At 44.5% G+C, this 24,452-nt stretch overlaps 1 protein-coding gene across 2 annotated transcripts in view; it reads left to right on the top strand.

Annotated features, from left to right (window-relative positions):
* LOC311422102 (actin-1-like) overlaps window positions 1–24,452 on the top strand; it is an 80,281-nt gene that overhangs the window by 9,086 nt on the left and 46,743 nt on the right. Inside the window, exons 1-2 of one of the 2 annotated variants that reach the window (XR_014685182.1) lie at window positions 2,474–2,677; window positions 2,932–3,003. The gene's annotated coding sequence lies outside the window, so the exon portion shown is untranslated. Of the gene's footprint in view, window positions 1–2,473; window positions 2,678–2,931; window positions 3,004–24,452 lie in introns of those variants that run through there. The other variant, XM_084494824.1, reaches the window with a different exon arrangement.

Genomic DNA, 24,452 nt, shown 5'->3' with positions numbered 1-24,452 from the left:
ATGATGTGTGAGGCAGAAAAAGCACAGCCTGGCCTTCAGGTGCTGGGCACAGTCACCACAAAGGCAGGCAGGAAAACGCTGTTTCCATTTGTACACTTGAATTAGCGTGACCTGGGAATCCTGGAGGCTGCAGCAGTGCCTGGACCACGGCGAGGCTGACAGCACAGCCACTGAGGCATTCGGATGGCTGAAAAACCTCCGTGGCAGCAGACTTGTGTCACTGTGGGCTGTGTGAGCACCAGGCTGGCACTGCAAGCCCAGGTGAGATCCCTGAGCGATGTTTTCAGCTCAGTTACATGCAGGACACTCCAGCATCCCTGCAGCCGGCACCCCACACATCTGCTTCATGGCTGTGTGAGCCCACCCGTGTGCAGATGCCCCTGTGGGAGGCTGTTCTCTGGTTGTGTCCTCCTTAACGGGTTCCCTAGCTGCAATGGATGTACGACTATTTTTAGGAGTGGCCAGCAGCAGCCTGGCATTGGATCAATAGATGCATACCACGATGAACTCTGCGGGGCATTTTCAGTTCCCACTGCCCCATATTAGGAGACATGGGACCAAAATAACTGGAAAAGCCTATAGCCATGCAAAGAACACAACATAAAATGCAGACCAGGAAACGGGTTGAGGTATGATCGTCAATAATGCTTAAAACTCACAGTCCACACAGTTTCTGGCAGGAATGAAAAAGCAAACCACACAAGATCCTGGAATATGTGTGCAGGTATGCACTGAGTTTATTCTGGCGCGAGCTGAAGTATGGCCCTAATAAAAAAGTCCACATCTGACATTGTGTGCTGTTCTTTTGAACTGACACAGAGAAGGCTTATCGGGACGGTGACCAAGCTACATTAGGCCTTGGATTTGTAGATGACTAAGCCAGACGTTGGTCTGCACATGAATTTTGGAAGGCTGATGGCATCACATGCAGTCACAGCGCTGCAAGTATTCATGTGTACGTAACAAGACCAAGGTGAGGAACGCTGGGGAGTCGACCTTGGGAGTCCGCTCGTTTTTTGGCTTGTAGGCTCAGGTTTGCACCTCCCAGAAGGAAGGAAGACACATGCCCTGAAGCTGGGAGAGAACTCCTCCTTTCTGTAAACGTGGTGTTTGGAGTGAGTCACGCTGCTCAGAAGGGCCAGGACTTGATCCAAAGCTGACTGAGCTCAACAGCAGTCTTTCCACTAAATTTAAGGAAAGCTGGAGCCCTTGGATGGATGCTGACCACTTGGGAAGAACTCAGTGCCCGGGCAGCAGTACTGTAGACACAGAAAACCAGCCCTAAGCCCCTAAGCTCCCTTGGAAATGCTAGTTTGCTCCTTTTTTTTTTTTTTTTTTTTTTTTAATTAATTAATTAATTCATGCATAGGACTGAAAAATCTCATCACAAAAGGCTTCACGAGCAGATGGTTGTACTGTGACCCCACACATACACCTCGCTTGTTCTTGTTTGTAAAAACACATGTAAAACAAGAAGTCAGATGTGAGTTAGGCACTCTGCCTCTTAGGTGAGATTCCTCCCAAGTCCAACAGGAGCACCAGGAGTGCTTCTTTCAACTTCAGATTATGTGATATATTAGTTTGGTCTCAGAAGACACAGTGCTTCCTTATTTATGTAGCTTTGATCTAAAAAGCTGTTTATTTATGTTTTATTGAACTATAAAACATCCAGTAAACATGCCTTATGTTTTTATTATGTTCTACATGGACTCTGTCATGAAAATGTCAGGGAAAAATAATGAAGATCTTTATTGTGTTGCTGCTGGTGTCTTCCTTTGGAAGTTCCTACGCTTTGTGTTTCTGTTCAGATGACTGTAAAATTCATAAGGCCTGCAGATGTCTTGCCTGCTGAGCATCTGGAGGGGAAGGAAGTTTTTCCTTATGGAGTCCCAATGGATGCACTACTGGGGGCATTATCAGAAAATAATCATTTGGCATTTCTCTTTGGATGCCACTTGATGGGATCTCTGTCAAAGCTGTCTGGAGGTATGAATTGTGGTGGTGGGAGCTGCTTTCTGTGCTCAGCTGCTTGTGACAAGTTGAGGACCTGCTCTGTGCTTGCACCATCCCACAGCAGGCAGAAACTACCAGGAAAACCTGACCAAGGCCCGGGGCACGGGCTCTCAGCCTTAATGGCACAGAATTCCTGCAGTGTCCTTGGGTAATGACTTCCAGGTTTTTAGAGAATCGGTAATATCCTCAATTATGTAACAGTGTTTCCTCCCGGCTTACGGTGTTCCCAACATTGTTTTAAAAGAGCCAAGGTAGAAATTTGTAGTCCAAGGGAGCAGAGAAGGAGCACGGCCCTTGCTGATCAGCCAGGGCCAGGCCCAGGTGAGCTGCAGGTGTGCACTGATGGGGCTGCCCTGCAGCAGGCTGCAGCCGGCCCTGACTCCACCTTAAGCTCTTCATGCCATGTAGGCCCCATGCTCCTGGACACTCTCTGGTATGTTCAGGCCTTTCCAGAGGAACCTGGAGGCTTTTCTGGTCTCTCAGCTGCCTGGCCCTGCAGTGAGAGTGATTTTGGGTGGTGACTTGTGTGGGAAGCCTCCTGGTGCCTTTGCAGTGAAGGCTCCGGCCTTTGCACTGGCGGCCATGGGCAGGTGGGAGCTGTGGTGGTGTGGAGGCTCTGAGGGGGCTGCAGGAAGGCGGCGAGCCCGTGGAGCCCTTCTAGGCTGTGAGTAAGAGTCCTGTGTGTTATAAATGGTGTGTCAGGAGTTAGAGTGCTTCTTGGCTTCACAAATTGATGTTAATGTTGCTGTGACCATACTTCAGCAGGGTAGTGGTGGTTGCTTCTCACCCCAGGCCCGACCCAGCTGCTCCAAGAAGGGAGCTTGAAAACGAGCATAGTGGGAAACGAGTCCTTTTTCTGATGTTGCTTCTCACCAGCTCTTTTTGTTACGCTAATTTTTTCCTTTCTTTTTTTCTTAGTGGTCGAAGTCTTCTCTTCCTGCCTGACAGAAAACAGCAGTGAGGAGCCTCGTAGCGCCGGTAGCTGAGCAGGTTGGTGCCCCGTGCGCGACAGGAGGAGTGGGTTCTTCGAGGTGGGGGAGCCTGGAATGCTTCAGAGTTACATGGGTATGGTTCAGCATTTCAGAAGCGTAATATCATGGCAGTCAGGATCTGGGCCTCGTGTTGATAGTTCTTTCTCTACAAAATGTGCTCTTCAAGCTGCTCTGAGACCCCTGCGCACGAGTCCCTTCTGGGGGTCTGCAGTGGGAGCGATTCAGACATGTGAAAGTTTGCTTCCTTTCCATTTGAACGGCGAGCGAAAGGCTAATTCCATTTTACAGTCATCTTTGTACCAATATAGTTTGTATGTTGCATTTGACCTCCTGTAACAAGGTTAAACCACAAGGATCCCCTTGAGAAGTTGCTATTCATCTTTTATATGTGAAGATTTTCAAGTATAGAAAGGGGATAAACCTAATATGGTGTTTAATGGAAAAAAATTATGACACCAATAACACATCTGTGTCTGTAATTTCACAGGTTTTCTTTCTGTATATTTATATATGTATATATGTATAATTTAATATCAGCCTCAGGGTTGTGGTCTCACATGTCATCAGCTTGCAGGAAACTGGATCCTAGGACTAAGTATCAGATGAGTTGCTAATGTTTGGAAAAAAAGCAAAAAACATGCTTTGGGTCTCTGTTTTATGGCCGTTATTGAAGTAAGAATTTGTGATTGTAACCTGATGCTTGCCTCACCAACATGTTTTCATTATTGTCTGGATAATTGAAAGTCCAGGCAAATTTGGATGTTAGGAGATATTATACATGAAGGTCTCAGTGCTCAGCACAGCTGAATGTAGAGGTGGTTCAGATTAAGGATGAATGTTTCACCATTTTATGTGGGTTAGAGATTGTTTTATTCCCCACCAGCAGCAGTCCAGACACAGGCTGATTAACATGTACTTAGTTTACTTCCAGGGCTGCTTCTCCAGCACACCCAGGCTGTCATGCACGAGCTCTCGCTCTGAGCAAAGTGTAACTTCTCAGGCTGACTTGGCAGCAATTCAGAGTAAACTACTCACAACAATACAACGATGTATTTTATCTTGCTCTGTGAGGAAATGCCTAAACAAAAATGGGAGTCGAGTCTGAGCTAGCCTGCTTGTGTCTAAGGAGTGGGGGGGGGGGGGGGGGAGGGTTTAGAGGTGGCACTGTGAGAAAACGGCTTGCAAAATTCCTTTTAAATGTGCAAATGACTATTGTTGTTAGTGTGGAAATCCCTGAAATGTCTTATCTTTCCTGGTATGAGCAAGACGTTTCTGTAGAAAGAAGCTGCTAGATCTTCCCCAGCCTGCAAAAAGGAATTTAAGCCTTTCTGTCTGTCTTGGGCCAGTCCTTGCAGAAGTTTGGCTTGTTTTTGTTTGTTTATGCGAAATGGGTGGTCCTGGTTCAGTTTGTGGGTTCCAGGGCTATAAAAAAGCCCAGAACCTTGGTTTGTTGGCAGGAGCTGACATTTGTTGAAAATCATCAGAGCCGAAAGGACAGATGATGGGGACCTAACCCAAAAGGTGGTCCTCTGTGTCAGCGAGACATGATGACAGGGGCACCTCTCTGCCATAGTCCAGGCCTATTCCTCTTCCGTGGGTAAACACATGATTTAAGTCCACAGGATTTATGGATCTAGCGGTTTCCCCACTACGTTAACTAAAAGTTGACATAAAAAAAGGTAAATGAGGTTTGTAAGCTAATCCCTATTAACTGGGCATAACTGGAAAATTAAACCAAACAAAAACTTTGGGTGGCTTTGAAAAACACCATGAGACTTTTCTGCCAGATTTCTGAATCCTTTAATTAGATGCACGTGTCTCCACTGACTAAAAACCAGGGCTCGATCACTCATTAATCTTCACACACGAGGGGCAACCAGTTCAGCACAGCGTTCAGCCACGGCGCGGGCAGGCACTGGACAACGTGACAGCAGAGCGGCTTACTGCTGACCCGCCACTTGGGTAAAAAGCCTTTGAACAATTGGAAAAACCTAACTCCATATTTGAGTTCTGCAAGGAACTAATTACTTGCCTGGACTCTGCCCACATACCAGCTTCTACCCCCATAAATCCACCGAACAGCAGGCATCCATGAAAGTCCTCCACACTTCTTTTCTGAATCAGGCTCTTTATGTGTATCTCAACATGCTTGTGGAAGATTCATGGCCCAAGCTGCCTTAAGTATTTTTGTTATGAATAGGAACCCTTAAACATTTCCTTCTCATTTAATTTATCATTTTTTTTAAGCTTTCAACACTGGGTGCAAGCTAGAAATAATGGGAGGCAAAGTTTGTCCCTGAGAAAAGGGCCTTAAAATAATAAAGCGTGCAGCGGGGAAGGAGAGGAACAAGGGAAATAAATTAGCCACTTGTGAGATGGGAAGTTTCTTGTGTCGTGTGGTTTCTGCATTTCATCCTGGTGTCTCTAAGTATTGACTTGATTCTGTGTTTGAGTGTGCTTTTAGGCACAAATGAGAAAACAGCAAAAAGAACAATGACAATTGGAGCAACTGTGTCCCATGCTTGCTGCTGGCTTTGGGACGTGGAGGTGTGCAGAGGTCATTCCTCGCTGCCGGGACTTCTCAGAAGGAAGACTGGCCAGAGATAAATGCAGCTCAGTAGTTCCACTTCTGCAAGGTTCTTGTTAATAATTAATTATTAAGCACTGGTGATTTATTTCCACCCGCACCAGTGTTTTTTCTCTATGTGGGCTGGGAAAGTTAAGGCTGTGTTTTGAATTAGGGGTTCAAACAAATCTGCTCAGCTCAAAAGGAAACGGAGTTGAAAACACTGACTTCCTCCTGGTCAGGCATCACAACAATAAACCTGTTGAGATTTCACTTGGAAATGGGTTGCGGGTTTGCTAATAAGTTTAGTAAATCATTTTACAGCTGGATTTGTCCTTTAAGTTCATAACAGAATACAATGCCTAATACTAGCAATATCTCTAGAATTTAAACTAGAGACACGTTTGGAGTAAATGCTTTGTTTACTGCATCTTTAACAGAATAAGAAAATTCAAGGAAATTCAAATTAAATATAAAAAGGCTGTTCTGATCTATACAGGATCCCTAAGATTATACAGTGAGGAATACCTGTATAGTCATCAGGCTTTCTATGAAAAAAAATACAAAATGCAAGTCCTGAGCAATTGTTTCATGTGCAGCTTGGCCCTCAGATTCAATAACAGGCTACTTTTCTCAGCTGCTGAAAGCCCTCTTTTACGGGGGCAATTTGGTTAGATGCCTTTTCAAAGGGAAATCGTATCCACCTTGTTTTTGACTGCGTGCTGTGTACGTGTGGTGTACGGGCTTACAAATGTGCAAATCGCTACCAGAGTAAGAACGAACCTTACCACGGGCAAACGATACGGTGTGTGCGATGTAAATTTTCAGGAGTTTCATGTTTGGTCAAATCACACTTTATAAAAACTCAGTGACAAACCTCGAGTTGTCTTTAGGTGGAGCAGTTCTCTTCCTGTTGCTGAGCTCACCTTGGTGTTTGCGAGCCGGCTCTTCTGCTGCTGGGACACTCGAGCATCTCTGAGCTGAGTGCTGCAAATGAGGTGCCCGGATGAAATGCGGTTACCTTCCCAGAAGGCGAGGCTTATCACCTCCAGGGCTGCTCTGCTTTCCACTGACTCAGAAGGAGAACATTTTTCACTGCCTGTTCCAAACCAGCCAGGGAGGTGGAAGACAGCCTATATAGTTTCATCTAATCTGATGCTGGAACGCGGAGAGCATTGCATTGGTTAGCTGTGATTCAGAACGTTAACCACTAAATCAGTTAGAGGAATTTATAATTCATTTCAGCTATTGCAGGATTTAGTACAATAAGATCATTATTGCCTTGAGATATCCTTCAGGTCATTAATTTAAATTAGAAATGCCTTCAAACAGGATATCACGCACAGCTCCTTCCATGGATTCTGGAGTTTAAGCTCAAGAAATACTTCCTGCCAGATATATTGCTTTTGCAAATGCGAGTCGCTGCTTCCCAGTTGTGTAACACCTGACTGTTTACAGTTCTCAAAGGTGGCATTGCAGAAGTGGCACAAGTATTCTTAATTATGCTAATTACCATTGCTGCTTTGTAAAGGGCTGAATTCTTCTGTAATTGAATCGCTCTCCTACGTTCTGTGGTGATTTTGGTGTCACAGGGGTGGGGTTTATGTTGATTGCACAACTCGCTTCTAACTCACATGCTAGGGCTATAAAGCCAGGGCATCTCCGATAGCAGCAGCAGCTCATTGCAGCTAGTTCGTAAGAATTGGCTGTGGTGGAAGGTGTTAGAGGAAAAGTAACTGTGACTGTGTGGGTGAGGTGGGCATCTGCTGCGGAATGCAGCTCCTGGAATAGGGACAAGGCCTGGGCTAGGGGCAGGACTTGGTACAGGACGTGGTGGTGTGAGCTGGGGCTGAAGGAAGGGCTGGGGCCAAGCCAAATGTGACGGGATGAGCTGTGCATGAAGGAGGCAGAATGCCCCAAATGCCTGGGGCTGTGGGAGGCGTGTTGTGAAGGCAGCCCTCACAGCCAGGTGTTGGGCTGGCATGTCAGCAGGAAGGCTGCGGGCAGAAATAATTTTCCAGAGTGGATCAATATGCCACCAGCCACCTTTAAAAGTAGCCTACAATCTGAGCAATTGTTCTTTGAACAGAGTGGTCTTAAAATGGAAAGAGAACATCAAGAGGTGGGTATTGCTGAGTTAGTTTTCTTTATCACCTCTTTAAGGGATTTTTTCTTTTTTACGGTGCTGTCATCAGCAGTTGATAACATTGCTGCTTTTGAATACATGGAGATTCTTTTTACACACCTGAGAACAGGCCTTGTATAAAGCCAGGGAAAAAAAATTGTTAGTTTCTGCTCTGTGCATCTGATGATAGCTTCCTGAAAGGCACTAGGGATGTCTGCAGGAGTCCCTGTTGCTTTTAGAAGAGTATTGTAAGGACTTTATGGGGGGAAAATACTGCAAAAGCAAATACTGGGACTCTTCCATTCAAACCATGGTGATCTTCCCGTGTGGTAGGGATGCTTTCACTGCACGATGAGCCGAGGTCTTACACTTGTAGATCACTCTTCTGCGTTGTCTCCAACTTGCTCAATACCTGAGCAATCTATCTTGCAAAATTTGTCCCAAACTGTAGTATAAAATTTTGTTGCACCGTTCAGCAGAAAAGACTCAGAAGCGTTTAAGTGTCAATTTCTTTGGTGTTTTAGACAGGCCCAGCCTTTGAGTATTTTTAGCCTGAATTCCCATGTTCAGAATTAGGATTACCTCACACCCATGGTTTGTTTCACCTGGGTTTTGAGCAGAGGTCTTCACTGAGCCTGTCAACGCTACAGGCAACTGGAGAAACCCAGCGTTTGGGTCTGAGCATCCGTGCTGGTGACTGTGAACTTCTCTGCGGAGGTGTTTCCAGCGAGCATGAGGTGGCCACAGAACCACCACGAGCTCGGGCAGCTCAGAAATCCTTTTAGGACCAGTCCAGGGGAAGCAGCCCAGCCCCTCCACAGAAAGCTGGGCGTCGGAGGGGAGACCGATGGCTAGCTGGAGACGTGGCGGAGTGCTTCTCCTCTGCCCCAGTCCTCCCTGTTGTCTTCCCACTTCTTGGCTAAATGGGAAAAGGAAAGCTCCTTGGCCGCTTGCCACGCTGAAACCCCCCCAGCCCTGATTTATTATCACCGAAACCAGCTGCAGATGTTGGCTGGGCCAGGGCTCTGCTGCCAATTAGGGCGTCTCATGCAGAGATTACTGCTCCGCTCGCCGGGCACTCAGAGGAGAGCATGGCTGACGGGAGCGGGGCTGTGCAATAAAAACGGGCTTTAAAAAGATGAAAAATAGGTTTCACCTAGGCAGGTAAAAGACAAAGCTGAGCGGCTGGAGCAGTGCTCGGTGGTGGGGGGAGGCTGGCCCAGATTTTTAAGACTTTGTATGGGTTCCCTTTTCTTAGGTGTTTCACTGGGGTAATGAACCCTAAAATTCCACCCAGAAACTTGCCCAGCCAATGTGGCTGTGTCCATGTGTGGTTTGGGGGCTTGTGATTTGTCTCAGGCTTACTGAACGTCTGGCTGGACCATTCCTGTACTTAATGTGAGACCTGCAGGAAAGCGGGCCTGGGCTTCCAGGAGCCCTGCCAGCTGTACGTGGCAGTAGGGAACACAGTTTTCAGGGAACTCATCTGTGAAAATAGCTTTACCCAAACCTATGAAAAAGGGCAGGAGGGGAAGAGACCACACTGAATGTCTGTGATGTACATACTGGGCTCAGGACAGGTATTTTCTTCTGCTAGCAACCCCTTGCTTAACTCCAGCTGGCCACAGTTCCAGATGATCCAATTCAAAATTAGTCTGATATAGAACCTGATGCTTTTTAATCCCTTTATCCCACTTCTATTATATTTTTGGTCTGTCACCTTTTGCTGAAATTACAATAATTTTGTAATGTGGTACTTCCAGTGCTATCCATATTGCTGTGTGACCCATGCAGTCCTGTGTATATGAATTTAAATATTGCCAAACTTAGGTTGCAATGGTGTGTGTGGCACTGCAATTGAAGTTTGACAAAGTTAAATGTGACTGAGAACCAGGTGAATTAAATTTAGAAAAGGTTATTGGATTGAAACAAATATACGGGAAAACTGTAGAAGAATAAAATCTCAGACAGTTTTATTCACTGACACCATTACAGCCTGCAATGGTAGGATGCTCCCTTAGATAACAGTCGTGTTTCTTTTCACCCAAACAGGAACAATAAATTTATTTTTATTTAAAGCTGCGTTTTTGTCTTGTTGCAGTTCAGCAAAACAAAATCTGAAAGGTATTCTGTTACCTTGTTCCTGTCACATACCTTTCTAATATAGGCTTCGTACTTTTGCTGTGTTCTGATGCTTTCTGGGGAAAAAAACTGTTCCAGGAGGACTTAAACGTGCCTCTCTTTCTAAAGGTTTACCCTCTATATTGCATGGTCTTGTCCATCTTTTTATATGCTTGCTATCATTTTCAAAGCTAATAGGAAATGAATAGAACAAGTTATTAGAGTATTAGTTTGTAACTCCTTCAGATCTTGCTCTTTTCTTTTTAAAGCAGCTTGTATTGACCTACTCAGGTATCAAGTGCTGAGCGCTCCAAATGAAATGCAAAAGCTAATCTCAACACTTGACTGGTTGGAATGAATTCCTTACATATACAAGCAAGATCAGAGCCCATTAGCAACCAATATTAGATTAAATGAGACTAAACATTACATAGTGTGATTTTCCTTCTAGAAGTAGTTTATTATTGCTATAATGCAAAGCACTTCTTCACTGCAGTGCAGTTCAAGTGTTTAGTCTCTCCCGGAGAGCTCGTGCGGTGCTGAGCACAGGATGCATGAAGGAGATCCCGCAGCTTCGGTGGCTTATCGGGAGAGCAATCTGATGCAGTGGCCCCAGAAGAACAGAGGGATGAAATCTGATAACCAGGCTTTACCTAAACTTAATAGCAACATAAAAGACTTTATTTTCTCTTTTAAGGTTTGAAATGTATTTCGTTATGAAAATGCGGTGTTGCGTTACCGTAATGCACAAAAGGATTTTTGCGAGCAAAGCCTTCAGTAAAGTTTCACAGCTACTGTGTCCTGTGGACAGTGGGACACTTGAGGGGACACTTGAGAACAGCCGAAAACACACCTACGGCTAAGCCAGGAAAATAAGTGTGAAAAGGCTCAAGATGCCCTCCTAATGACAAGCCACGGGGCTAGGCAAACCTCGGTGGGACGAGCAGGAGACGCGTCCTCACCGCTGGCACAAGTCTGGCTTTTTCACGTTGTGGGATGGGGCAATGGAAGAAATATTATTTCTTTTGTCTGTCCTTGTTTACTTGTGAAACTGAGAATTGATTCCTTGTAGTAGGAGCCGCTGCTTGCCACCAGGAGAAATTTGTGTCTGAAATGCCATTGTTCTGCTGCGCTGGGGGCAGAATTGACAAAGCGACGGGTGGCGTTTCCATTTCTAGCTTCTCTAAAGATAACATAAAAATCATGATAGATCTCATGAGGGGACTACGTGGTGCTTGGCCCGGTGTTTCACCTAGCCTGCTGAAAGCCACGAGGACGCTTAACAAATAACACTGACACAGGTCTCCTGATCTTTCCTGTCCCAGTTATTTTGAACTGCCTCTCCCCAAAACACCCCACAGCACCCCTTTAGGCTCTCCAGAAGCCTGTGATGTTGGGCTTTCAGGGAACCAGAGCTAACTTGCAATTGATGATGAAAACCAAGCAAGGCAAATCCCACGCTGTTCTGAGATGGGTACCTCTGGTGCTAGGTGGAAATGGTGCCAGAACCAGGATACATCAAAACACTTTTTAGAAGAAAAAATGTAACCAAAAGCTGTAGGAGAATAAAGCAGTGCATCTTCATGCTATGATCAAGTGTAACTATAGATTTTCAGTCATTTCTAATGTTTTTTTCTAATTCTAGTGTTTTCTGTAGGACAGCATGGGCATACAATACTAGAAATTTGAAGTAATGTCTTAATGTAATCAAATATTTCGGTCAATCCTGACTTTAGGTTAGTTAATGTATTTTGGAATTTGAGTTTTGCTCTTTTTTTTTTTTTTTTTTTTTTTTTTTTTTAAATTAGAATCCCAGAGTTGTTTATAATTGGAGCTGGTACAATATTGTGAGGTGGTACAATAGTTTGTCAGGAGGAACACGTGGTTCATACAGCACTAACAGAAACTCTTATTTCTAGGCTGTAGGAGATGGCAGCAGTATGGCACATATTGGGCACATATCGATCAACTCCAAACATTAAATATTATTTTTAAGATGAGGTCAATCATCCCGTCTTGAAATAATGCCCCTACCTTCCCATAGGCTGGGGAGGAATTTAAGTGACTTTTTAAAGCCAGGCACCTATTCTTCTGGATGCTAACATGTGGTGGGGATACATTCCCTGTAGGTGGTTTGCACAGGGTCCAGAGGACATCATCTGCAGTGCAAGGAATGGTCTCGGATCTCCCCAGACCTAATAAAGCACCTTAACCATAACATTATTCTTTCTCTTGGTAATTTAGCGGTGCATGGAAGCGTTTTATTAGTATGTGGTTTTGGACAAAACATAAAACATTTGAGCAGGCCAACAGCACTTGTACAGTTTGGTAAAAACTGAGGACAATGTTTTATTAGTAAGCCTTCGTGGGTGATTTTAATCTCTCCAGCTTCTAATAGAAAGTAAACTGCAACTGGAGCAATGAATCGGAGCAGGTTGGCTCTTCAGTTGTGCACCAACAGTGAGGCAAGCAGCTCTCGTCTGCTGGGACCTGGTCCTCCAGGCACCGAAGGGCTCTGCTCCTGCTGAGCCCGGTGGGAGATGCTGCTTGGTCGTTTGCCAGCAGGAACACACGCTGCAGCATCTGCAGGTTGTGCGTTTTCCACATTCGATGTGAGCCAATAAAACCGAGCCTATAATACACAAAACCAGGGGCTGGGTAGTTAATGGAGAGCCTCTTGCCTGCTTTGTGCAGCAATATTTCATTTAATAGGGTGCTACATAGTGCAAATTCACCATTTAATTATAGACTGTCAGAATTCATGTTCATATTTGCAAAGTTGGGTTAATTCTCTTTACGGTATTTGTGCTTCCCAGTCAAAACAGGAGTCACTTTCTTTCACTGCATACAGGTTCGTAACAGGATAAGATTGATGGGTAGAAAAGTGCACCTACTATAGGTTGATAACCTAGGTGTTATTTTGCTACTGGCAATTTATTTTGGGTAGACGTTGAGAGATCAAGTGAAAAAGCAGATTGCAAAGCAACATGGAGAAAAAATTCACCCTCCTGAAGGATAATGCCTTCTAAAGGGACTTAGCAAAACTGTCCCCGACAAAAGAGAAGCCAGGAGAAGGTGGTGGGCCAGGGGTGACTGGAACATCTCATCGGTGTGCTGGGCTTAATTGGGCTCTTTTGGTGCTTGCACGGTTTTAATAATGTTTGGAGATGTAGAACTGAAGGCAGTGGCTTCTGTTTCTGATAGATTCCTTTGCACTGAGATTTAATGGATTAGCCAAAATGATGTGAAAAAATGGATCTCTGATTTATTACCTGCAATTTTTCGCTTACTGCAGCATTTTTTTTTACTCAATCACAGTGTTTTCCACCCTGTTAAAGTCTTGTGTGAATAAGTGCTATGTTGTGTTTCTGGATTTGCCCGGAGGGCTCATCAGAGGACCCTTTGCCTACAGTCCCCACCAGGCCATTTAAACAGGAAGTTTAATTTTATAGTATTAAAAAAGAGAAAACGGTACTTAATTATCTGGCTGTGAAACAGCAGTACTCTTTCTTAATTTTAGTAGCTAATAAAATGCTGTTCCTGCAGTTAACTACTTCTGGTCCAAATGCACTACAATTTTGGCTATTTGAATAGAATATTTTATGAACTGTTATATATTGCACTACAGTTTTTAAACTCCACTATGACATATTTCTCTCAAGATTTATTAGCATTTTTTATTTAAAACAATATATTAAAGAGAGGAGAAAGAGTAATCTTAGCTAAAATTCAAATATTAGAAAAACATAACATAGACCAAATCTTTTCATTTAACTTCCCTCCCTCCCTTCTCCTCTCCCACTGTTGCTATAAAAAAGTTTTTTGGAACAACAACCCACACCTGCATCATTAATTCAATACGTCTTCCAACATGACTCAAGCCATAGTATCAGTTTCAGGGGCCATTTGCTACTTAAATGACTTTATGAAAACAGAACAATGAGCTGCCCCTATGCAGTCCTTGCATTAACTCGGGCTAAAATAAACCCCGGGATCGTTTATGTCCCGGTGTCTTTTATATCCCTGCTCCTTCCCTCGCAGTTGCCGTTGTGCCTCCTGCCCCCCGAGCGCGCGGCCTCTCGTTAAGCGCGATGGCTGTTGTGCTGCCTCTGTCCTCAAACTTGTTAGTGCCTGAAGTGTGTCTGCACCGGGCCAGGAGCCTGGCTGGGGGCTTCCTGAAGTGGAAGTGTTTCGGGGAGCAGGCCTTTAGTCGCGGCTGGTGCTGCTGGGTTCCAGGCTGGGGACACGGGGGGGGGTGGCGGGGCCGGATTTAGGTCTAGATCTGGCCCAAATGCTGCGTTTGGGAACGAGCAGCGCCCTCAGCCTGGTGTCGCTCACAGCAATGGAAGTGATGATCTGCAGAGAATTCGCTTCAGTTTTTGAGCAGAACGTGGGCGCTCCTCGTGTGCTGTAATGGGCCGGGGGCTGATCCAGGGGACCCTCAGAGCTGAGCGGGGCCGGTCCGTCCCTCTGTGGGAAGGAGCCCCCAGGTCGCCCTGGCGAGGCTCTGACTTTGTCCCAGCCTGGGATGCTGACAGGGAGTTGGCTTAAGCATGGAGAAGCGAGATCAGCTTCTGCATCTCTGCTGTTTCTGCCTTTGGTTTTGTTCCAAGCAGCAAGAGGGAATTCCCTTCGGAGAGATGGGGATCCTGCAGCAGGCGCTTTGTGTTTGTTCATCACCCTTGGAGCTGAAGCGCTTTCTAAATAGGAAAACCACAAGAGGGGGGAAAAAAAAAGTCAAAACAAATGGAAGAAAGAAGAAAACCTCGTGCAATCCAGCACAGCTGTTCACATTTCCATGCCCTTGTGAGCAGGAGCACGTGGAAGATGTGCTCCTAAAGAGATGATGCCTAAAGAAACAGTGACGGGGCACACCTGGGCAGCTGATTTCAAGCCATTACAATGAAATGAACAGGAAACTAATCACACAAAAAAAGTACGTTCAGTGCCATGTTCCCAGCTTTCTTACCTTGGAGGGCCTGAGACATTTTGATTCGTGTTGTGCAGCGCGTTTTTCTTAAATGACTCTAAATCATCAGCAGGAGGTTTTTAATGGGAGGTCAATTTCTATGCTACCGGATCTTTTTTTTGGCTGTTTTAAAATAGGAGGACATGTGAAAGGCAGCATTGGCTCCATCGCCGTGACGGCCTGTGTCCTGTTGGCATGGCTGGGGATGGCTGCCGGGAAGCAGTTTACTCCGTAGGCCTTGGGTGGGAGGAAAGGCACTTAAAAATTCAGTGCCACTCTCCAAAATTCACCTGCTCTTTCTCAGGTGCTTGACTTTGGAGTGAAGTCCAGCTGCAGAGACAGTTCTCATGGAAATAGCTGTCATTCCAAGGGTGTGTCTTTAGGCAGGATGGAGGTTGGGAGCCACCAGGCATCCCCTGGGCTGCCCCTCGGGAGCACCCTGACCTGGCTTCACCCAGGCTGGAGGGGAGGGCGGCTGCAGCAGGGTGCTTGGAGGTGGGACTTGGAACTGGAGAGCAGGAATCACCTCCTGATGTTCTGGAAATACGCAGCACATGAGGAATCTGCAACTTAAAATCACTTAACCAGATTTATCCTTGATTTAAGTTTATTCCTACCCATGTATTATACCTCAGAGATGAACTTGTCCATATATTGCTTAGCCTGTAACTGTTCTCTCTGATCTGGGTATTTTATGCAGCTGTAAATATTTGCTGTTCATGATGAAAATGCTGTGGTTGTGAGTGCCTCTTATAAACTCTGCCCAAACAGCAGCTTAATGTGCTGCTCTTTGTCTCCTCAGTGTTTCTAATATCAATTTTTAATGAGACTAATTGTTCTGAGTACTCCCACGTGGCCTGTGTCGGTCCAGCTCCTGAAAACTTTCCAAACTTATTTAGGAAATTCCCTAAGGTGCCTTTGGAGACACTAACATGCCGAAGTTCTCCCAGATCCCACTACCACGCTGGGACCTTTCGTCCTTCTGGCTGATGTTCACTGCAATCCAATTAATGGCACCTCAGCGTACCATGATGCTACCAGCACTGACACCTACTGCAAGGGGTTGGACAGGGCAGTGCTGTGAGGAGTGCTGTTAGCTCTGCTTTGCTGCCTAGAACCGGGGCCTGAATCCTCAGGTTATTTCAGTAGGGATTGTAGTGGTGAAAACAAACGGATGAGAAATCTGCTGCAAATTACGGTGTGCAGCTGATGGGAAAGTGACGCTTAAATGCATGCCATGGACCCAGTCTGAGGAATTTGCCCAGTGATGTCCAAGAAGGCTGTAGTGTGGGAAGAGTAGGACTGTGGTCTTCAGAGATGCAGGTTTATGCTTGTCACATCTCCTGTCAAGTCCTTTATGCCCTTATTCCAGGCCAGTTTGTCTCCTCTTAGCGGACAAAGAGTTGCCTATTCAGCATGCAAAAGCCATGAGATCGCTGCCATCCTCTCCTGAGGCTTTGTGACTACGATATTCTAGATGCAGATCCTCAGCTTCTCCCACGCCAGGACTGCACAATTTTCCTCCCTAATCCATGCACAGTCTCCTTGACTCCTTGAGTTGTACAGGCATAAGTGAGAGTCCCTGGGTGTCCTGTCTGCTGGGGAAGAAATTCAGAGTAAACGGCACAGCCCATAATTCCTTATGAGTCAGGTCGCTTATGATGGAAATTATCATTTGTTTGCATAAGGGATAATACCCTAGTGAGCATCTGCTTAATCTTAGCTGTCACTTAGCAATAGAGGATACGCAATTCATGCTGCCCCCCACTGTATCTAGCAGGAACCAGTTAAAAAGGAAACTATTGTCATCAATTACGTGAGTCAATGTTTTAGAGAAAGTATCCTCCACAGCGGTGTCTCCATAATTTAGATGAGTGCAGTTAGTTAATTTGCAGGCTTTAAGAGACTCGGGCAACTATCAATATTAGCCTTACAAGCATATTGTATACCAGCACAAACAAATGAGGTTATCATTAATATACAACAGTCTGCTAGAAAGCACGCTGCAGTGGAGTGTCCTGCCCTACACAGCTCTTTCACGTGTACATGTGGAGGAAATGCATCTAACAGTCTCCTGCTCTGCATAAACCTTTTTTTTGTTAGTGTTGCAACTTCCACACTGCTTATCACCTATCCCAGGCATGGCTATGAATTGTTTGGGGGGAAAAAAAGCTGCCTGTTCCCTTACAGAAAGCTGCTTATATCTATTTTGGTTTACTCACCCTTAATATAGACATTGAAAAATCTTCCCAGATCTATTTTGAGTGCTGCCTGAACACAAAAATATTTCTGCAACAGAAAGCATCTTCTTGGTGTATTTAAGAGTCTTCAAGGGCTAAATTGGGACTGGATGAGATCCAAGTTTCTGAAGAGCAAAGGCTTTGGGGCAAGGGTTTTATAAAATCTGTAGCAGGGAGGATGACAAGGAAGCTGCTCTGTTTTAAGAAACACCGCCTTTCTGGTTCAGGTAGAAGTAAGAGGTATAGAACCAAAGTGATTATTCTGATGGGAAAAAACCTCCACTGAAGCTGGTAAAGTAATTAAAAGCAGTGATGTTACTTAAAACAGACTTGACATATCTGAATCACAAAGACATCAAAAATGGTTTACATTTAGCAGCAGAGTTTCTCGTTATCTGTTACAGTCACCTTGGATTCTGGGTCTGGAATTCAGAATTGAGAGGAAATGTGTTAATCAAGAAAGGCTCCGAAAGATGTTTCCATGGGACAAGGTAGCAGCAAGTAACCGTCTGCAGAAAGTCGTGTGCAGCCCTGCATTGGCAGCTCCTGATCATTGAATGAAACCCAAACCAGGGAGTCTAACAAAAATCCCTGCTGGAGTGCTCTCAGAGCCTGTTGGCCAAGGGCACTGAGAGGAGCTGATGGACGGAAAGGAGCTGAAGCAGAGATCGTGGCCTTGCCGTGTGGCACATGGGGATCATTACCAAACACCTACAAAGCCATCCTCTTGGCACACACACAGCAAACCCAGAAAGACGTCTGAAGTGCAGCAAGCATTACTCTGTTTGATCCAAACTGTAGGATGGCAAACTGACTTGTTCGCAGCGAGGGGAAGCCTTTCAGCACTGGGGTAACACTAATCGATTTCAGAGGAGTGGAGGAAAGAGCACGATGCTAATTGGTAATGGCTGGACTTCATTAATTTTAGACAAAATGCCTGAGACGCCATGTAAATTGTTAGTATTAACCATTGCAGTGGTGGTTGCTTAACTTAAGGGCATAGGATAAGGAAGTCTGGCTGAGGCGTAACCCGATATTAGATGTTAGACGATAAAAATCACGCACATCCTGCCTGGGGCAGCGGGTCTGTTCTTGGTTCTTCCAGCTGGGATGGGCTGCTCGGAGGCTGTAGATGCATCCTAGCACCTTTTTGGGGGAAAAAATGGCCTAGCTGCCATCTGAATAATGCTGGAAAGAAAGGTATTTAACAGGCATGCAGGCAGTATGGGACACACACCAAAATGGGCTGTAAATAAATAGATGAAGAGACCCTTGTATGACTGTGGGAAAGAAAGCACAAAATCCCAAAGCTGGATAAGTATTCTTGAAAAAATTCACCTACATTTCTGAAATCTGGCCGTGAGCTTCCACACAAGTTCCAGGCAATCTCAGTACAGACGATTCTGCTCTTGAGAGATCAAAAACTTCCTGGTTACCAATAAAATTTTTTACTCCTAACTGCTTAAGACAAGCAGAGTGTCCATTTTGGAAAGCCTGGAGTGAGAGAAGGGAACTCAGCTCCGTGGCTCCAGCCCACGTCTCTTTGGCTCTCCCTACCTCATACGTCTCGTCCTCCTGCCTTCTTCCTTCCCAGCCCTACAGCTGTGCCGCTGGATAGGTGAAAGGCAGGGAAACCCCACTTCTGTGCCTTGTCCCTTCAATATTCACACATCCTCCAAACAGCTTTAGAGAGAAGTCTGTAAAATATTCAGCGAGACCGGAGTGTCCCGTTTTAGTCTACATGTATGTATCAGCCGTGCTGCAATAACGTAAGGACCTTGCTGAGGCCTTGGGCTTTTCCATCAGTGAGAGTGCATTGCTGAGACGTGCATTGATTCATCTGGAAGGACTGGCGTATGCAGCAAGCGCTGGGAGAGTTTAAGACGTATGTTGGGTAAAAATATTAATCTGTAGAATCCTGGTGGGCCCTTTCAGCGTTAATGTCTGTCTCTGAATGAGAAAGAGGTCTCAGAAGTCCTCCTAAATGTACCCTGTGTCTCCATATCATAGAGAGCAGCACGCCCTGTAAGAGCAAGAGGAGAACTAAACTCCAGTCACTCCTTTGGTTTTTGACTCCTTGTAATTTTTTTATTAAGATAATGCACCATTAAGTAATGCCCCGGCCGATGTGCTGATTGCTTGCTGTTATTTCAGATGTCCATCAGTGCTAAGCAGCCATTAGTATTTACCCACCTGAACGTTATCACTGTGTGCACTTAGTAACCCGGATTCATATGCCATTATGTAGATTTCTTTTCTTTTTGCGGTTGACACGCTCTTTCTTTAAAGACAACAACCCAAATAAGCCTATTAGTGCTGCGAGCTTGTCGGAGATCCCCGCTAAGCGGGCTGGAATCAGAATGTTTGCGCTTCGAATTTGCTCAATTGGTCCTTTTCCATTATTCGACCTGGATTGCTGCTGTTCGCCACCCTTGTCCACTGCATTAACTGTCTATTACCCTGTTTACCGTCGTCGTGTTAAATGCCAGCTTATGAATGTCAATTTGTTCTCCAATTAGCCATGCCTTATTGACTTGCCCTTAGACTTTCAAACATAAGCTTTCTGAAGTGCCTACCACTATAAAACTGATTTGTTTAATTTTTTAAAGGGATATGGCTTTAACGTGTCCTTTTAGTTTAGTTATCTCGGTTACCCGTGTTTAAGGTCTGTTGTTTTGGCAGTGAGGCTCATTCTAATAGCTTCATATCTGTGTTAATATTTTGTGACAGTTTATGGACTGACCTCGTGCAGGGGATGCATTCATTTCCTTCTCCTGGATGTGGCATGCTGGCAGGAACCTGTTACAGGTGCAAGCGTTTCCCAGAGGTCTGAAAGTTAAGTACAGGCAGGTTTTGTGCAAGGAAAATTAAGAAATCCTTTTGCTTGGGCCTGCTGCAGCCTTACACAACCAGTGTCAGTGTGGGGCCAACTCGTTACCCTGGGACGTTCGGAAATAAGAAACGAGGAATTGCATCACAAAACGTCGAGACTCCAAATGATGTCCTGGTGGGGCCACCAGCAAACACTGAGCTGAGTGTGTTCGTTATCACAGGGCTGCAGAGAGGCTTTTCCTCTAGGATCAGCCATATACTGGTTTTTACATTGATAGCTGCTGGGGCTAGCTGCCACGTGTTGAAGCCTGACACGTGCATGTGCTGCTGTCACGTTCGCAACACCTTAATGGAAAAGCAGAGCAAGCGGGCTGAGCAAGGGGTTAAAAACCAGGCAACCTGGGTCCGACTTTTCTCAGGTTTCTCCAAACAGTCTGCTCGGGACACCTCTGGCAATTATCTCACTGCTGACTGTACCTAGAGGTAGTGCTTGGTTTGGGCTAGCTGCGTGAGTGTTTACTGGGAGTTATCTGTCAGGAGACAGAGACAATAACACACTGGCACAAATGGTTTATTTTTCTTTCCCCACTCCTAACTTCAAACATCCTTTTCTGCCCCAGCTCTCCTCCTTCCAGCTAGAAAAGGTCCCCTTTGATTTAGAAAAGAACTCCAGAAGAGATGACACCAGAAACATTTTTTTTTTTTTTTTTAACTGAGCTCTCCTGGCTGTCCAAAGATTATTTAATTATCCTTTTTAAAGGATGCAAAATCAGAACCTTGTTAAAAAAGTTGTTAGGAGGGGGGGAAATCCAGCTTCTCCATCTTCCAGACTCAGTTCACGCCACCCTATGGGATCCAGGCCCTGGTTATTAGATGCCCACCTCCCCGTGCTCAGCCTGATGGTGGGACCCCCGCGCTCCTGCACGCAGTGAGCTGGGTCCTGCCTTCAGCCCCCAGATTTTAATTGCCATCAACTGCTGAGTCAAGCATGATGAAACACATGCGCTAAATTAGACTTTTAATATTTTAGCCTTTCATTTCCTCCTGTCCATGGCAGCTTGTCGTCGTGTTTTATCAGCTAGGTTTTCTGCTCTGTCTCTCCAAAAAGCCCTGTACGGTTTGGTTCGTTGGTTGCCCCAGCATCCCCAGACATCGCTTTCTCCTGTTGCTGTGTTCATCCCAGGTCAGTTGTGACCGATTGTATCAGTGCTACCGCTGAGAAAAGCACGAATCCTGCTTCAGCTCCAGTCAATTAGTCCAAGTTTTCCCCTCTTATGGAAATTGAATCTGCCCTCTGAAAATAACAAATCTCTATCATGCTCAGAGGCTTTTTTTGGTGTTTATTTTAAGCAAACTATCCAAAAAGCTACTTAGGCTTTCTGAAGAGATCTCTGGGACAAAAGTACAGAGAGCTCTTAGGAAGGAGAAGAAGAAAACAATTTCTGTGAGTTTTCTTCTGCCTTTTTTTTTGTTGTTGTTGTTGGTGTAGAACTGTATATGACAAGTGTTTTTTGGCATCAGAACAGTGTCAATAAATGGCTTTTGCAGTTATCTAAATGCTTTAGCTGTGCTCGGGCGTTTAATCTCTTGTAAAAGCTGTTTATTGCCTTCTGTATTGCTCTGCAAGGCACATTATCCCTTAAGTATATGAATGACACAATTAGTCCTCTTAGCGACTTACCAAAATACTGCTGATTAAAGGTCAAGCATAAAAATTCAGATGCCACTCTCCTTAATTAAGAAAACTGGCCCTACTGCATAAAGACCAGAGTCTGAAGGGAAATCTACGTGAGAGGGGGAGAATCAAATGGGTTCAGCTCTGTGCTGAGGATAAATGCTCTGTGGCCACGCTTGGTTTCTAGGTAGCAAATTGAAATCACAAAAGGTGTTCATAAAAGTCCATTTGACTATTAGTGATCTTCTCAAAACAGATTGTTAACTTCAATATGCTGTAAAGTGTAAGTGGCATTTATAGGTGGCATCACAAATAACAGGCAATCAAACCTCATTAACACTGTAGTTTATAATTGCAGATTACTGTAATTTGTGAGGTATTCAGGATTTTGCAAGGGTGTTATTTCTACCATTGGGAGCTAATGAACAGGGGTACAAATTTACTGTAAGTTTAGTCTTGTATTTTTCTGTAGGAAACAATTGACACTAAAGACTTCAATCATAAGTTTTTTTTGTTCTTGTTGTTTTATATAAAAAATAAAACTGTTGCACTGAATTTTGTTTGGGGTGGAGGGCTGAGAACCCAAACATTTCTGGTAATGATGTTCACCTATAAAGGCTGCCTTTAATCCCTCCTCTTGCAAGGAAAGGGATGGCCAGTAGATAATGCTCTAAGAAGGAAAACAGTTCATGTCTGCACTTTAAAAAACTTTCTGATCATCTCTCTAGCAATTTAATAAAAGAAATTCATCTTGGCTTGTTTCTTTACTTTCTGTTTCTGATGTCTAGGCAGCAAGCTAAATCGTTTCTTGTAACTGTTCTTTGCAATTTCAACAAATGTGGGCAGTTCAGATGGCTATCCCAGAAGTATTCAACTGCTGGCTATACATCCAAACTCTTAAATGTTTGAGGTTAGCACTGCATTTATTTGCTTTCAAGTAGCATTTGATTGGTACAATAAAATGAATGACACATGTTCTTAGTATAAATTAGGAAGGTGTCCAAACCACAAAGGTTAGAGCTGAGTTCCCTCAAATTGTAAGGTTGTTCGTAATTAGGGACTTGAATGTGCGTGGTGTTGCGTGTGTGTGTGTCTTTGTTTGGGATCTAGGTAGTCCAATTAGGAGGGAAGGTTTTGAGACTCACAGATGTTACGTTTGCTCATTCAGGCCTCAATCATATGTAGTTTCTCGGGTATAAAGCTACCTGCCTAGTGAGTTAGGTGTGTGACAACAGTCGGGAGCATGTAGCTATTAGGTAGATGTGGCTTGAGGCAAGTTGTTCGGCTGCTTTCTAAAGACAGTTCTGGATTTTCAAATCTTGCCATGAAGTGTTCACTAAGGTCTTTCTTTTCTTTGAGGCACTGAATGAAGAGCTGTGGATGTTCAGACCTCTTGAAAATCTGGTGCTGGGTACTCAGAAGCTGATGCAATCAGTGGTCAGCTTTGAAATGTGGAAATTTCCTGCTGTAAATGTAAAACTACAATTTATGCCTTCCTGGCACTTTGCTGCAAAGGAGAATCCACAAGAAACCTGCTGCGTCCTCCTCTGTTTGTCATCACTTCTGATGCCACCCTAGAAAACAGAACTGCATCTGTTTGCTTGGTGTGATCTTTAGGGGAAGTCTGAAATCAGGTCTTCTGAACTGCTAAATAATTGAGGCATACCCACTTATTCCTTGCTGCTGTTGAAACCCTTTCCTCCAAATGGAAAAACAGCTTAGGTTTTGGTCCGTGGTTCTGCCCTTTTTTACCAGGTGTTGGTTAAGTTTAGTTTGGATATAAATGCTGAGGTAGATTATACATGTAAGGAGCCAGTTGTCATACAGAACACACTTTTCCTACCCTGACATTTGGACAATATTAATGGATTTCAAAGCTTCCTTTGTCCCAGAACCAGCTATGCCACAGTTACTAATGGGATTTGATTTGCAGAGCTGCCTTTGCTGAGTTTTTTTGTTAAGTTTTGCCCCTGAGAATGCCTGAATTGTGAATTCAGTTCTTCCACAAGCTTAGGTGCTTTGAGACTGTGAAGTTGTTTGAGGGCTGCACTGGTGCTACAGGAGCATCCCGCCCCACTTCCAAAATATCAGATTCAGGCTTCAATCCCCACCGCCAATAGGAGCTGCAGCAGGAGTGAGCAATGCTGCTTAAAACAAAGCTTAAAAACAGCCGGTAGCAGCTGTGTACTTTCATCTAGCATGCCTCAGGACAGCCTGCAATTGCTTGAAGATTTGTCTGTACAGCAGTGACAATAAAAGATGTACGAAGTTTACTTTTTGACTGCTTTCATGGTTCACAGGCAGAAATAAAAATGAATTCCCTCCAATTTAAGTCCTTCAGCCAAAAACACGTCAATTTTCAAAGCAAAAACCAGTGACCGATATTCTTGACAAAGCTAGTTTTGCTAATTTTAGGAGATATCCCTAAAGGTGAGCTTGGAAGGATGTCATATCTGACTCTTATCTTTGAATCCCATATACTTATGTTTATTAAAATCAATATAATCCATTAGCCTACATTGTTTCCATTTTTAATAATCTATTGATATATTGCCTGGGCTTTTACGGGACTAAACAAATTTCCTCTTTATGTGCCCTGTAATAGCCGGAGGTCAGGCTGGTTGAGAGCAGTTGCTGTATATAAATGTTTATTTACTGCCTGACTACTGATTGAGAACATATCTGGTCCACAGGCTTCAGATGGCTTTTAAACTAGAGATTTATGGCTTACTTCCTGTTTTCCAGACACAGTACACCATTTTTAAATAAAGTAATGAATGCAAGCTATTGTGAAAATAATAGGCAGGGATTGCACCAAACCCCGCGTTTGAGAGGTGGGTTACCGGGACCCCCGTTATTTCATATTCAATTTGTTTTCTACTCATACATATCATGTACGGCAAGCACTTCTATTCCCTC

The sequence above is a fragment of the Aythya ferina genome (genome assembly GCF_964211825.1).
Source record: "Aythya ferina genome assembly, chromosome: 21".
NCBI classification, from domain to species: Eukaryota; Metazoa; Chordata; class Aves; order Anseriformes; family Anatidae; genus Aythya; species Aythya ferina.
This window is presented reverse-complemented; position numbering and strand designations above follow the sequence as displayed.